This window comes from Oncorhynchus mykiss, chromosome 7 (genome assembly GCF_057628025.1).
Source record: "Oncorhynchus mykiss isolate SJ-2025 chromosome 7, ASM5762802v1, whole genome shotgun sequence".
NCBI lineage: Eukaryota > Metazoa > Chordata > Actinopteri > Salmoniformes > Salmonidae > Oncorhynchus > Oncorhynchus mykiss.
Window position 1 is genome coordinate 24296829 of NC_143028.1, and position 15651 is coordinate 24312479.

General features: G+C 41.2%; 3 non-coding genes across 3 annotated transcripts; all 3 read right to left on the reverse strand.

Moving 5' to 3' along the window:
• Nucleotides 1–2654: 2654 nt before the first annotated feature.
• trnar-ccu (transfer RNA arginine (anticodon CCU)) lies at nt 2655–2727 on the reverse strand. The gene has a single exon. It is a non-coding gene; the product is annotated as a tRNA-Arg (tRNA).
• Nucleotides 2728–5885: 3158 nt separating this feature from the next.
• Nucleotides 5886–5958, reverse strand: trnar-ccu (transfer RNA arginine (anticodon CCU)). The gene has a single exon. It is a non-coding gene; the product is annotated as a tRNA-Arg (tRNA).
• An 8515-nt stretch (nt 5959–14473) lies between these two features.
• trnar-ccu (transfer RNA arginine (anticodon CCU)) lies at nt 14474–14546 on the reverse strand. The gene has a single exon. It is a non-coding gene; the product is annotated as a tRNA-Arg (tRNA).
• Between the last annotated feature and the right edge of the window lie 1105 nt (nt 14547–15651).

Below are 15651 nucleotides of genomic sequence, written 5' to 3' on the forward strand. Positions count from 1 at the left end.
CTCTGCTTTCAGCCACTTCAGCAAAGACTAAACCTCACAATCCATGGCTTAGGAGGCCAGTGTCTTAGGCCACTGGGGATCTTTGTAATCAATATGACCAATACGAACTGATGGAAGATGTAAAAAAAAAAATGTATAATGGCACATACACATGGAATGAAACTACGCATTTTTTAAAAATATTTGTTCGCACTTAAATGCTATAAAAAGCTGGTTAGCAGAAAATGTTTTCGATCCATCAACCTCTGGGTTATGGGCCCAGCACGCATCCGCTGCAAAACTCTGCTTTCAGCCACTTCAGCAAAGACTAAACCTCACAATCCATGGCTTAGGAGGCCAGTGTCTTAAGCCACTGGGGGTCTTTGTAATCAATATGACCAATACGAACTGATGTAAGAGGTAAAAAACAAAATGTATAATGGCACTTACACATGGAATGAAACTACGCATTTAAAAAAAATATTTGTTTGCACTTAAATGCTATAAAAAGCTGGTTAGCCGAAAATGTTTTTGATCCATCAACCTCTGGGTTATGGGCCCAGCACGCATCCGCTGCACAACTCTGCTTTCAGCCACTTCAGCAAAGACGAAACCTCACAATCCATGGCTTAGGAGGCCAGTGTCTTAGGCCACTGGGGATATTTGTAATCAATATGACCAATACGAACTGATGGAAGAGGTAAAAAAAAAATGTATAATGGCACTTACACATGGAATGAAACAACGCATTTTTTAAAAATATTTGTTCGCACTTAAATGCTATAAAAAGCTGGTTAGCCGAAAATGTTTTCGATCCATCAACCTCTGGGTTATGGGCCCAGCACGCATCCGCTGCAAAACTCTGCTTTCAGCCACTTCAGCAAAGACTAAACCTCACAATCCATGGCTTAGGAGGCCAGTGTCTTAAGCCACTGGGGATCTTTGTAATCAATATGACCAATACGAACTGATGTAAGAGGTTAAAAAAAATGTATAATGGCACTTACACATGGAATGAAACTACGCATTTTTAAAAAATATTTGTTGGCACTTAAATGCTATAAAAAGCTGGTTAGCCGAAAATGGTTTCGATCCATCAACCTCTGGGTTATGGTTCCAGCACGCATCCGCTGCAAAACTCTGCTTTCAGCCACTTCAGCAAAGACTAAACCTCACAATCCATGGCTTAGGAGGCCAGTGTCTTAAGCCACTGGGGATCTTTGTAATCAATATGACCAATACGAACTGATGTAAGAGGTTAAAAAAAAATGTATAATGGCACTTACACATGGAATGAAACTACGCATTTTTTAAAAATATTTGTTGGCACTTAAATGCTATAAAAAGCAGGTTAGCCGAAAATGGTTTCGATCCATGGGTTATGGGCCCAGCACGCATCTGCTGGGCCACAATGTTTCCAACCACCCACAATTCCCACAATTCCTGGCTTAGGAGGCCAGTGCCTTATCCATTAGGCCACTGGGGCACTGTCTACCTTTCACAACCAGTACGAACTGGTTATGGGCCCAGCATGCATCCGCTGCACAACTCTGCTTTCAGCCACTTCAGCAAAGACTAAACCTCACAATCCATGGCTTAGGAGGCCAGTGTCTTAGGCCACTGGGGATCTTTGTAATCAATATGACCAATACGAACTGATGGAAGATGTAAAAAAAAAATGTATAATGGCACATACACATGGAATGAAACTACGCTTTTTTTAAAAATATTTGTTCGCACTTAAATGCTATAAAAAGCTGGTTAGCAGAAAATGTTTTCGATCCATCAACCTCTGGGTTATGGGCCCAGCACGCATCCGCTGCAAAACTCTGCTTTCAGCTTCTTCATTAAAGACTAAACCTCACAATCCATGGCTTAGGAGGCCAGTGTCTTAAGCCACTGGGGGTCTTTGTAATCAATATGACCAATACGAACTGATGTAAGAGGTAAAAAACAAAATGTATAATGGCACTTACACATGGAATGAAACTACGCATTTAAAAAAAATATTTGTTTGCACTTAAATGCTATAAAAAGCTGGTTAGCCGAAAATGTTTTCGATCCATCAACCTCTGGGTTATGGGCCCAGCACGCATCCGCTGCACAACTCTGCTTTCAGCCACTTCAGCAAAGACTAAACCTCACAATCCATGGCTTAGGCCAGTGTCTTAGGCCACTGGGGATATTTGTAATCAATATGACCAATACGAACTGATGGAAGAGGTAAAAAAAAAATGTATAATGGCACTTACACATGGAATGAAACAACGCATTTTTTAAAAATATTTGTTCGCACTTAAATGCTATAAAAAGCTGGTTAGCCGAAAATGTTTTCGATCCATCAACCCCTGGGTTATGGGCCCAGCACGCATCCGCTGCAAAACTCTGCTTTCAGCCACTTCAGCAAAGACTAAACCTCACAATCCATGGCTTAGGAGGCCAGTGTCTTAAGCCACTGGGGATCTTTGTAATCAATATGACCAATACGAACTGATGTAAGAGGTTAAAAAAAAATGTATAATGGCACTTACACATGGAATGAAACTACGCATTTTTTAAAAATATTTGTTGGCACTTAAATGCTATAAAAAGCTGGTTAGCCGAAAATGGTTTCGATCCATCAACCTCTGGGTTATGGGCCCAGCACGCATCTGCTGGGCCACAATGTTTTCAACCACCCCAGATGGGACTTGAACCCACAATTCCTGGCTTAGGAGGCCAGTGCCTTATCCATTAGGCCACTGGGGCACTGTCTACCTTTCACAACCAGTACGAACTGGTTATGGGCCCAGCATGCATCCGCTGCACAACTCTGCTTTCAGCCACTTCAGCAAAGACTAAACCTCACAATCCATGGCTTAGGAGGCCAGTGTCTTAAGCCACTGGGGGTCTTTGTAATCAATATGACCAATACGAACTGATGTAAGAGGTAAAAAACAAAATGTATAATGGCACTTACACATGGAATGAAACTACGCATTTAAAAAAAATATTTGTTTGCACTTAAATGCTATAAAAAGCTGGTTAGCCGAAAATGTTTTCGATCCATCAACCTCTGGGTTATGGGCCCAGCACGCATCCGCTGCACAACTCTGCTTTCAGCCACTTCAGCAAAGACTAAACCTCACAATCCATGGCTTAGGCCAGTGTCTTAGGCCACTGGGGATATTTGTAATCAATATGACCAATACGAACTGATGGAAGAGGTAAAAAAAAAATGTATAATGGCACATACACATGGAATGAAACTACGCTTTTTTTTAAAATATTTGTTCGCACTTAAATGCTATAAAAAGCTGGTTAGCAGAAAATGTTTTCGATCCATCAACCTCTGGGTTATGGGCCCAGCACGCATCCGCTGCAAAACTCTGCTTTCAGCTTCTTCAGCAAAGACTAAACCTCACAATCCATGGCTTAGGAGGCCAGTGTCTTAAGCCACTGGGGGTCTTTGTAATCAATATGACCAATACGAACTGATGTAAGAGGTAAAAAACAAAATGTATAATGGCACTTACACATGGAATGAAACTACGCATTTAAAAAAAATATTTGTTTGCACTTAAATGCTATAAAAAGCTGGTTAGCCGGAAATTTTTCGATCCATCAACCTCTGGGTTATGGGCCCAGCACGCATCCGCTGCACAACTCTGCTTTCAGCCACTTCAGCAAAGACTAAACCTCACAATCCATGGCTTAGGCCAGTGTCTTAGGCCACTGGGGATATTTGTAATCAATATGACCAATACGAACTGATGGAAGAGGTAAAAAAAAAATGTATAATGGCACTTACACATGGAATGAAACAACGCATTTTTTAAAAATATTTGTTCGCACTTAAATGCTATAAAAAGCTGGTTAGCCGAAAATGTTTTCGATCCATCAACCTCTGGGTTATGGGCCCAGCACGCATCCGCTGCAAAACTCTGCTTTCAGCCACTTCAGCAAAGACTAAACCTCACAATCCATGGCTTAGGAGGCCAGTGTCTTAAGCCACTGGGGGTCTTTGTAATCAATATGACCAATACGAACTGATGTAAGAGGTAAAAAACAAAATGTATAATGGCACTTACACATGGAATGAAACTACGCATTTAAAAAAAATATTTGTTTGCACTTAAATGCTATAAAAAGCTGGTTAGCCGAAAATTTTTCGATCCATCAACCTCTGGGTTATGGGCCCAGCACGCATCCGCTGCACAACTCTGCTTTCAGCCACTTCAGCAAAGACTAAACCTCACAATCCATGGCTTAGGCCAGTGTCTTAGGCCACTGGGGATATTTGTAATCAATATGACCAATACGAACTGATGGAAGAGGTAAAAAAAAAATGTATAATGGCACTTACACATGGAATGAAACAACGCATTTTTTAAAAATATTTGTTCGCACTTAAATGCTATAAAAAGCTGGTTAGCCGAAAATGTTTTCGATCCATCAACCTCTGGGTTATGGGCCCAGCACGCATCCGCTGCAAAACTCTGCTTTCAGCCACTTCAGCAAAGACTAAACCTCACAATCCATGGCTTAGGAGGCCAGTGTCTTAAGCCACTGGGGATCTTTGTAATCAATATGACCAATACGAACTGATGTAAGAGGTTAAAAAAAAATGTATAATGGCACTTACACATGGAATGAAACTACGCATTTTTTAAAAATATTTGTTGGCACTTAAATGCTATAAAAAGCTGGTTAGCCGAAAATGGTTTCGATCCATCTACCTCTGGGTTATGGGCCCAGCACGCATCTGCTGGGCCACAATGTTTTCAACCACCCCAGCTGGGACTTGAACCCACAATTCCTGGCTTAGGAGGCCAGTGCCTTATCCATTAGGCCACTGGGGCACTGTCTACCTTTCACAACCAGTACGAACTGGTTATGGGCCCAGCATGCATCCGCTGCACAACTCTGCTTTCAGCCACTTCAGCAAAGACTAAACCTCACAATCCATGGCTTAGGAGGCCAGTGTCTTAGGCCACTGGGGATCTTTGTAATCAATATGACCAATACGAACTGATGGAAGATGTAAAAAAAAAAAAGTATAATGGCACATACACATGGAATGAAACTACGCATTTTTTAAAAATATTTGTTCGCACTTAAATGCTATAAAAAGCTGGTTAGCAGAAAAAGTTTTCGATCCATCAACCTCTGGGTTATGGGCCCAGCACGCATCCGCTGCAAAACTCTGCTTTCAGCCACTTCAGCAAAGACTAAACCTCACAATCCATGGCTTAGGAGGCCAGTGTCTTAAGCCACTGGGGGTCTTTGTACTCAATATGACCAATACGAACTGATGTAAGAGGTAAAAAACAAAATGTATAATGGCACTTAAACATGGAATGAAACTACGCATTTAAAAAAAATATTTGTTTGCACTTAAATGCTATAAAAAGCTGGTTAGCAGAAAATGTTTTCGATCCATCAACCTCTGGGTTATGGGCCCAGCACGCATCCGCTGCACAACTCAGCTTTCAGCCACTTCAGCAAAGACTAAACCTCACAATCCATGGTTTAGGAGGCCAGTGTCTTAGGCCACTGGGGATATTTGTAATCAATATGACCAATACGAACTGATGGAAGAGGTAAAAAACAAAATGTATAATGGCACTTACACATGGAATGAAACTACGCATTTAAAAAAAATATTTGTTTGCACTTAAATGCTATAAAAAGCTGGTTAGCCGAAAATGGGTCTTTGTAATCAATATGACCAATACGAACTGATGGAAGAGGTAAAAAACAAAATGTATTATGGCACTTAAACATGGAATGAAACTACGCATTTAAAAAAAATATTTGTTCGCACTTAAATGCTATAAAAAGCTGGTTAGCCGAAATTGTTTTCGATCCATCGACCTCTGGGTTATGGACACAGCACGCTTCTGCTGGGCCACAATGTTTACAACCACCCCAGATGGGACTTGAACCCACAATTCCTGGCTTAGGAGGCCAGTGCCTTATCCATTAGGCCACTGGGGCACTGTCTACGTTTCACAACCAGTACGAACTGGTTATGGGCCCAGCATGCATCCGCTGCACAACTCTGCTTTCAGCCACTTCAGCAAAGACTAAACCTCACAATCCATGGTTTAGGAGGCCAGTGTCTTAGGCCACTGGGGATATTCGTAATCAATATGACCAATACGAACTGATGGAAGAGGTAAAAAAAAAATGTATAATGGCACTTACACATGGAATGAAACTACGCATTTAAAAAAAATATTTGTTTGCACTTAAATGCTATAAAAAGCTGGTTAGCCGAAAATGTTTTCAATCCATCAACCTCTGGGTTATGGGTCCAGCACGCATCCGCTGCACAACTCTGCTTTCAGCCACTTCAGCAAAGACTAAACCTCACAATCCATGGCTTAGGAGGCCAGTGTCTTAAGCCACTGGAGATCTTTGTAATCAATATGACCAATACAAACTGATGTAAGAGGTTAAAAAAAAATGTTTAATGGCACTTACACATGGAATGAAACTACGCATTTTTTAAAAATATTTGTTGGCACTTAAATGCTATAAAAAGCTGGTTAGCCGAAAATGGTTTCGATCCATCAACCTCTGGGTTATGGGCCCAGCACACATCTGCTGGGCCACAATGTTTTCAACCACCCCAGATGGGACTTGAACCCACAATTCCTGGCTTAGGAGGACAGTGCCTTATCCATTAGGCCACTGACGCACTGTCTACCTTTCACAACCAGTACGAACTGGTTATGGGCCCAGCATGCATCCGCTGCACAACTCTGCTTTCAGCCACTTCAGCAAAGACTAAACCTCACAATCCATGGCTTAGGAGGCCAGTGTCTTAAGCCACTGGGGGTCTTTGTACTCAATATGACCAATACGAACTGATGTAAGAGGTAAAAAACAAAATGTATAATGGCACTTACACATGGAATGAAACTACGCATTTTAAAAAAATATTTGTTTGCACTTAAATGCTATAAAAAGCTGGTTAGCCGAAAATGTTTTCGATCCATCAACTTCTGGGTTATGGGCCCAGCACGCATCCGCTGCAAAACTCTGCTTTCAGCCACTTCAGCAAAGACTAAACCTCACAATCCATGGCTTAGGAGGCCAGTGTCTTAAGCCACTGGGGGTCTTTGTAATCAATATGACCAATACGAACTGATGTAAGAGGTATAAAAAAAATTTATAATGGCACTTACACATGGAATGAAACTACGCATTTAAAAAAAATATTTGTTCACACTTAAATGCTATAAAAAGCTGGTTAGCCGAAAATGTTTTCGATCCATCAACCTCTGGGTTATGGGCCCAGCACGCATCCGCTGCACAACTCTGCTTTCAGCCACTTCAGCAAAGACTAAACCTCACAATCCATGGCTTAGGAGGCCAGTGTCTTAGGCCACTGGGGATATTTGTAATCAATATGACCAATACGAACAGATGGAAGAGGTAAAAAAAAAATGTATAATGGCACTTACACATGGAATGAAACTACGCATTTTAAAAAAATATTTGTTGGCACTTAAATGCTATAAAAAGCTGGTTAGCCGAAAATGTTTTCGATCCACCAACCTCTGGGTTATGGGCCCAGCATGCATCCGCTGCACAACTCTGCTTTCAGCCACTTCAGCAAAGACTAAACCTCACAATCCATGGCTTAGGAGGCCAGTGTCTTAGGCCACTGGGGATCTTTGTAATCAATATGACCAATACGAACTGATGGAAGATGTAAAAAAAAAAAATGTATAATGGCACATACACATGGAATGAAACTACGCATTTTTTAAAAATATTTGTTCGCACTTAAATGCTATAAAAAGCTGGTTAGCAGAAAATGTTTTCGATCCATCAACCTCTGGGTTATGGGCCCAGCACGCATCCGCTGCAAAACTCTGCTTTCAGCCACTTCAGCAAAGACTAAACCTCACAATCCATGGCTTAGGAGGCCAGTGTCTTAAGCCACTGGGGATCTTTGTAATCAATATGACCAATACGAACTGATGTAACAGGTAAAAAACAAAATGTATAATGGCACTTACACATGGAATGAAACTACGCATTTTTTAAAAATATTTGTTCACACTTAAATGCTATAAAAAGCTGGTTAGCAGAAAATGTTTTCGATCCATAAACCTCTGGGTTATGGGCCCAGCACGCATCCGCTGCACAACTCTGCTTTCAGCCACTTCAGCAAAGACTAAACCTCACAATCCATGGCTTAGGAGGCCAGTGTCTTAGGCCACTGGGGATATTTGTAATCAATATGACCAATACGAACTGATGGAAGAGGTAAAAAAAAAATGTATAATGGCACCTACACATGGAATGAAACTACGCATTTAAAAAAAATATTTGTTGGCACTTAAATGCTATAAAAAGCTGGTTAGCAGAAAATGTTTTCGATCCATCAACCTCTGGGTTATGGGCCCAGCACGCATCCGCTGCACAACTCTGCTTTCAGCCACTTCAGCAAAGACTAAACCTCACAATCCATGGCTTAGGAGGTCAGTGTCTTAGGCCACTGGGGATCTTTGTAATCAATATGACCAATATGAACTGATGGAAGAGGTAACAAAAAATGTATAATGGCACTTACACATGGAAGGAAACTACGCATTTAAAAAAAATATTTGTTTGAACTTAAATGCTATAAAAAGCTGGTTAGCAGAAAATGTTTTCGATCCATCAACCTCTGGGTTATGGGCCCAGCACGCATCCGCTGCACAACTCTGCTTTCAGCCACTTCAGCAAAGACTAAACCTCACAATCCATGGCTTAGGAGGCCAGTGTCTTAGGCCACTGGGGATCTTTGTAATCAATATGACCAATACGAACTGATGGAAGAGGTAAAAAAAAAAAAGTATAATGGCACTTACACATGGAATGAAACTACGCATTTAAAAAAAATATTTGTTCGAACTTAAATGCTATAAAAAGCTGGTTAGCAGAAAATGTTTTCGATCCATCAACCTCTGGGTTATGGGCCCAGCACGCATCCGCTGCACATCTCTGCTTTCAGCCACTTCAGCAAAGACTAAACCTCACAATCCATGGCTTAGGAGGCCAGTGTCTTAGGCCACTGGGGATCTTTGTAATCAATATGACCAATACGAACTGATGGAAGAGGTAAAAAAAAATGTATAATGGCACTTACACATGGAATGAAACTACGCATTTTAAAAATATTTGTTTGCACTTAAATGCTATAAAAAGCTGGTTAGCAGAAAATGTTTTCGATCCATCAACCTCTGGGTTATGGGCCCAGCACGCATCCGCTGCACAACTCTGCTTTCAGCCACTTCAGCAAAGACTAAACCTCACAATCCATGGCTTAGGAGGCCAGTGTCTTAGGCCACTGGGGATCTTTGTAATCAATATGACCAATACGAACTGATGGAAGAGGTAAAAAAAAAAGTATAATGGCACCTACACATGGAATGAAACTACGCATTTAAAAAAAATATTTGTTTGAACTTAAATGCTATAAAAAGCTGGTTAGCAGAAAATGTTTTCGATCCATCAACCTCTGGGTTATGGGCCCAGCACGCATCCGCTGCACAACTCTGCTTTCAGCCACTTCAGCAAAGACTAAACCTCACAATCCATGGCTTAGGAGGCCAGTGTCTTAGGCCACTGGGGATCTTTGTAATCAATATGACCAATACGAACTGATGGAAGAGGTAAAAAAATATATATATAATGGCACCTACACATGGAATGAAACTACGCATTTAAAAAAAATATTTGTTCGAACTTAAATGCTATAAAAAGCTGGTTAGCAGAAAATGTTTTCGATCCATCAACCTCTGGGTTATGGGCCCAGCACGCATCCGCTGCACAACTCTGCTTTCAGCCACTTCAGCAAAGACTAAACCTCACAATCCATGGCTTAGGAGGCCAGTGTCTTAGGCCACTGGGGATCTTTGTAATCAATATGACCAATACGAACTGATGGAAGAGGTAAAAAAAAAAAAGTATAATGGCACTTACACATGGAATGAAACTACGCATTTAAAAAAAATATTTGTTCGAACTTAAATGCTATAAAAAGCTGGTTAGCAGAAAATGTTTTCGATCCATCAACCTCTGGGTTATGGGCCCAGCACGCATCCTCTGCACAACTCTGCCTTCAGCCACTTCAGCAAAGACTAAACCTCACAATCCATGGCTTAGGAGGCCAGTGTCTTAGGCCACTGGGGATCTTTGTAATCAATATGACCAATACGAACTGATGGAAGACGTAAAAAAAAAATGTATAATGGTACTTACACATGGAATGAAACTACGCATTTAAAAAAAATATTTGTTCGCACTTAAATGCTATAAAAAGCTGGTTAGCAGAAAATGTTTTTGATCCATCAACCTCTGGGTTATGGACCCAGCACGCATCCGCTGCACAACTCTGCTTTCAGCCACTTCAGCAAAGACTAAACCTCACAATCCATGGCTTAGGAGGCCAGTGTCTAATCGATATGACCAATACGAACTGATGGAAGAGGTAAAAAAAAATTTATAATGGCACTTACACATGGAATGAAACTACGCTTTTAAAAAAAAAAAAATTTTGGCACTTAAATGCTATGGTTAAAAAAAAAAAGTATAATGGCACTTACACATGGAATGAAACTACGCATTTAAAAAAAATATTTGTTTGAACTTAAATGCTATAAAAAGCTGGTTAGCAGAAAATGTTTTCGATCCATCAACCTCTGGGTTATGGGCCCAGCACGCATCCGCTGCACATCTCTGCTTTCAGCCACTTCAGCAAAGACTAAACCTCACAATCCATGGCTTAGGAGGCCAGTGTCTTAGGCCACTGGGGATCTTTGTAATCAATATGACCAATACGAACTGATGGAAGAGGTAAAAAAAAATGTATAATGGCACTTACACATGGAATGAAACTACGCATTTTAAAAATATTTGTTTGCACTTAAATGCTATAAAAAGCTGGTTAGCAGAAAATGTTTTCGATCCATCAACCTCTGGGTTATGGGCCCAGCACGCATCCGCTGCACAACTCTGCTTTCAGCCACTTCAGCAAAGACTAAACCTCACAATCCATGGCTTAGGAGGCCAGTGTCTTAGGCCACTGGGGATCTTTGTAATCAATATGACCAATACGAACTGATGGAAGAGGTAAAAAAAAATGTATAATGGCACTTACACATGGAATGAAACTACGCATTTAAAAAAAATATTTGTTTGCACTTAAATGCTATAAAAAGCTGGTTAGCAGAAAATGTTTTCGATCCATCAACCTCTGGGTTATGGGCCCAGCACGCATCCGCTGCACAACTCTGCTTTCAGCCACTTCAGCAAAGACTAAACCTCACAATCCATGGCTTAGGAGGCCAGTGTCTTAGGCCACTGGGGATCTTTGTAATCAATATGACCAATACGAACTGATGGAAGAGGTAAAAAAAAATGTATAATGGCACTTACACATGGAAGGAAACTACGCATTTAAAAAAAAATATTTGTTGGCACTTAAATGCTATGGTTAGCAGAAAATGTTTTTGATCCATCGACCACTGGGTAATGGACCTAGCACGCTTCTGCTGGGCCACAATGTTTCCGACCACCCCAGATGGGACTTGAACCCACAATTTCTGGCTTAGGAGGCCAGTGCCTTATCCATTAGGCCACTGGAGCAATGTCTACCTTTCCCAACCAGTACGAACTGGTTATGGGCCCAGCACGCATCCGCTGCACAACTCTGCTTTCAGCCACTTCAGCAAAGACTAAACCTCACAATCCATGGCTTAGGAGGCCAGTGTCTTAGGCCACTGGGGATCTTTGTAATCAATATGACCAATAAGAACTGATGGAAGAGGTAAAAAAAAATGTATAATGGCACTTACACATGGAATGAAACTACGCATTTAAAAAAAATATTTGTTTGCACTTAAATGCTATAAAAAGCTGGTTAGCAGAAAATGTTTTCGATCCATCAACCTCTGGGTTATGGGCCCAGCACGCATCCGCTGCACAACTCTGCTTTCAGCCACTTCAGCAAAGACTAAACCTCACAATCCATGGCTTAGGAGGCCAGTGTCTAATCGATATGACCAATACGAACTGATGGAAGAGGTAAAAAAAAATGTATAATGGCACTTACACATGGAATGAAACTACGCATTTAAAAAAAATATTTGTTTGCACTTAAATGCTATAAAAAGCTGGTTAGCAGAAAATGTTTTCGATCCATCAACCTCTGGGTTATGGGCCCAGCACGCATCCGCTGCACAACTCTGCTTTCAGCCACTTCAGCAAAGACTAAACCTCACAATCCATGGCTTAGGAGGCCAGTGTCTTAGGCCACTGGGGATCTTTGTAATCAATATGACCAATACGAACTGATGGAAGAGGTAAATTTTTTTTTTATAATGGCACTTACACATGGAATGAAACTACGCATTTAAAAAAAATATTTGTTTGCACTTAAATGCTATAAAAAGCTGGTTAGCAGAAAATGTTTTCGATCCATCAACCTCTGGGTTATGGGCCCAGCACGCATCCGCTGCACAACTCTGCTTTCAGCCACTTCAGCAAAGACTAAACCTCACAATCCATGGCTTAGGAGGCCAGTGTCTAATCGATATGACCAATACGAACTGATGGAAGAGGTAAAAAAAAATGTATAATGGCACTTACACATGGAATGAAACTACGCATTTTAAAAAAATATTTGTTCGCACTTAAATGCTATAAAAAGCTGGTTAGCAGAAAATGTTTTTGATCCATCAACCTCTGGGTTATGGACCCAGCAGGCATCCGCTGCACAACTCTGCTTTCAGCCACTTCAGCAAAGACTAAACCTCACAATCCATGGCTTAGGAGGCCAGTGTCTAATCGATATGACCAATACGAACTGATGGAAGAGGTAAAAAAAAATGTATAATGGCACTTACACATGGAATGAAACTACGCTTTTAAAAAAAAAAAATTTTGGCACTTAAATGCTATGGTTAGCAGAAAATGTTTTTGATCCATCGACCACTGGGTAATGGACCAAGCACGCTTCTGCTGAGCCACAATGTTTCCAACAACCCCAGATGGGACTTGAACCCACAATTCCTGGCTTAGGAGGCCAGTGCCTTATCCATTAGGCCACTGGAGCAATGTCTACCTTTCCCAACCAGTACGAACTGGTTATGGGCCCAGCACGCATCCGCTGCACAACTCTGCTTTCAGCCACTTCAGCAAAGACTAAACCTCACAATCCATGGCTTAGGAGGCCAGTGTCTTAGGCCACTGGGGATCTTTGTAATCAATATGACCAATAAGAACTGATGGAAGAGGTAAAAAAAAATGTATAATGGCACTTACACATGGAATGAAACTACGCATTTAAAAAAAATATTTTTTTGCACTTAAATGCTATAAAAAGCTGGTTAGCAGAAAATGTTTTCGATCCATCAACCTCTGGGTTATGGGCCCAGCACGCATCCGCTGCACAACTCTGCTTTCAGCCACTTCAGCAAAGACTAAACCTCACAATCCATGGCTTAGGAGGCCAGTGTCTAATCGATATGACCAATACGAACTGATGGAAGAGGTAAAAAAAAATGTATAATGGCACTTACACATGGAATGAAACTACGCATTTAAAAAAAATATTTCTTTGCACTTAAATGCTATAAAAAGCTGGTTAGCAGAAAATGTTTTCGATCCATCAACCTCTGGGTTATGGGCCCAGCACGCATCCGCTGCACAACTCTGCTTTCAGCCACTTCAGCAAAGACTAAACCTCACAATCCATGGCTTAGGAGGCCAGTGTCTTAGGCCACTGGGGATCTTTGTAATCAATATGACCAATACGAACTGATGGAAGAGGTAAAAAATTTTTTTATAATGACACTTACACATGGAATGAAACTACGCATTTAAAAAAAATATTTGTTTGCACTTAAATGCTATAAAAAGCTGGTTAGCAGAAAATGTTTTTGATCCATCAACCTCTGGGTTATGGACCCAGCAGGCATCCGCTGCACAACTCTGCTTTCAGCCACTTCAGCAAAGACTAAACCTCACAATCCATGGCTTAGGAGGCCAGTGTCTAATCGATATGACCAATACGAACTGATGGAAGAGGTAAAAAAAAATGTATAATGGCACTTACACATGGAATGAAACTACGCATTTAAAAAAAATATTTGTTCGCACTTAAATGCTATAAAAAGCTGGTTAGCAGAAAATGTTTTTGATCCATCAACCTCTGGGTTATGGACCCAGCAGGCATCCGCTGCACAACTCTGCTTTCAGCCACTTCAGCAAAGACTAAACCTCACAATCCATGGCTTAGGAGGCCAGTGTCTAATCGATATGACCAATACGAACTGATGGAAGAGGTAAAAAAAAATGTATAATGGCACTTACACATGGAATGAAACTACGCTTTTAAAAAAAAAAAATTTTGGCACTTAAATGCTATGGTTAGCAGAAAATGTTTTTGATCCATCGACCACTGGGTAATGGACCAAGCACGCTTCTGCTGAGCCACAATGTTTCCAACAACCCCAGATGGGACTTGAACCCACAATTCCTGGCTTAGGAGGCCAGTGCCTTATCCATTAGGCCACTGGGGCAATGTCTACCTTTCCCAACCAGTACGAACTGGTTATGGGCCCAGCACGCATCCGCTGCACAACTCTGCTTTCAGCCACTTCAGCAAAGACTAAACCTCACAATCCATGGCTTAGGAGGCCAGTGTCTTAGGCCACTGGGGATCTTTGTAATCAATATGACCAATACGAACTGATGGAAGAGGTAAAAAAAAATGTATAATGGCACTTACACATGGAATGAAACTACGCATTTAAAAAAAAATATTTGTTGGCACTTAAATGCTATGGTTAGCAGAAAATGTTTTCGATCCATCGACCACTGGGTAATGGACCTAGCACGCTTCTGCTGGGCCACAATGTTTCCGACGACCCCAGATGGGACTTGAACCCACAATTTCTGGCTTAGGAGGCCAGTGCCTTATCCATTAGGCCACTGGAGCAATGTCTACCTTTCCCAACCAGTACGAACTGGTTATGGGCCCAGCACGCATCCGCTGCACAACTCTGCTTTCAGCCACTTCAGCAAAGACTAAACCTCACAATCCATGGCTTAGGAGGCCAGTGTCTTAGGCCACTGGGGATCTTTGTAATCAATATGACCAATAAGAACTGATGGAAGAGGTAAAAAAAAATGTATAATGGCACTTACACATGGAATGAAACTACGCATTTAAAAAAAATATTTTTTTGCACTTAAATGCTATAAAAAGCTGGTTAGCAGAAAATGTTTTCGATCCATCAACCTCTGGGTTATGGGCCCAGCACGCATCCGCTGCACAACTCTGCTTTCAGCCACTTCAGCAAAGACTAAACCTCACAATCCATGGCTTAGGAGGCCAGTGTCTAATCGATATGACCAATACGAACTGATGGAAGAGGTAAAAAAAAATGTATAATGGCACTTACACATGGAATGAAACTACGCATTTAAAAAAAATATTTGTTTGCACTTAAATGCTATAAAAAGCTGGTTAGCAGAAAATGTTTTCGATCCATCAACCTCTGGGTTATGGGCCCAGCACGCATCCGCTGCACAACTCTGCTTTCAGCCACTTCAGCAAAGACTAAACCTCACAATCCATGGCTTAGGAGGCCAGTGTCTTAGGCCACTGGGGATCTTTGTAAT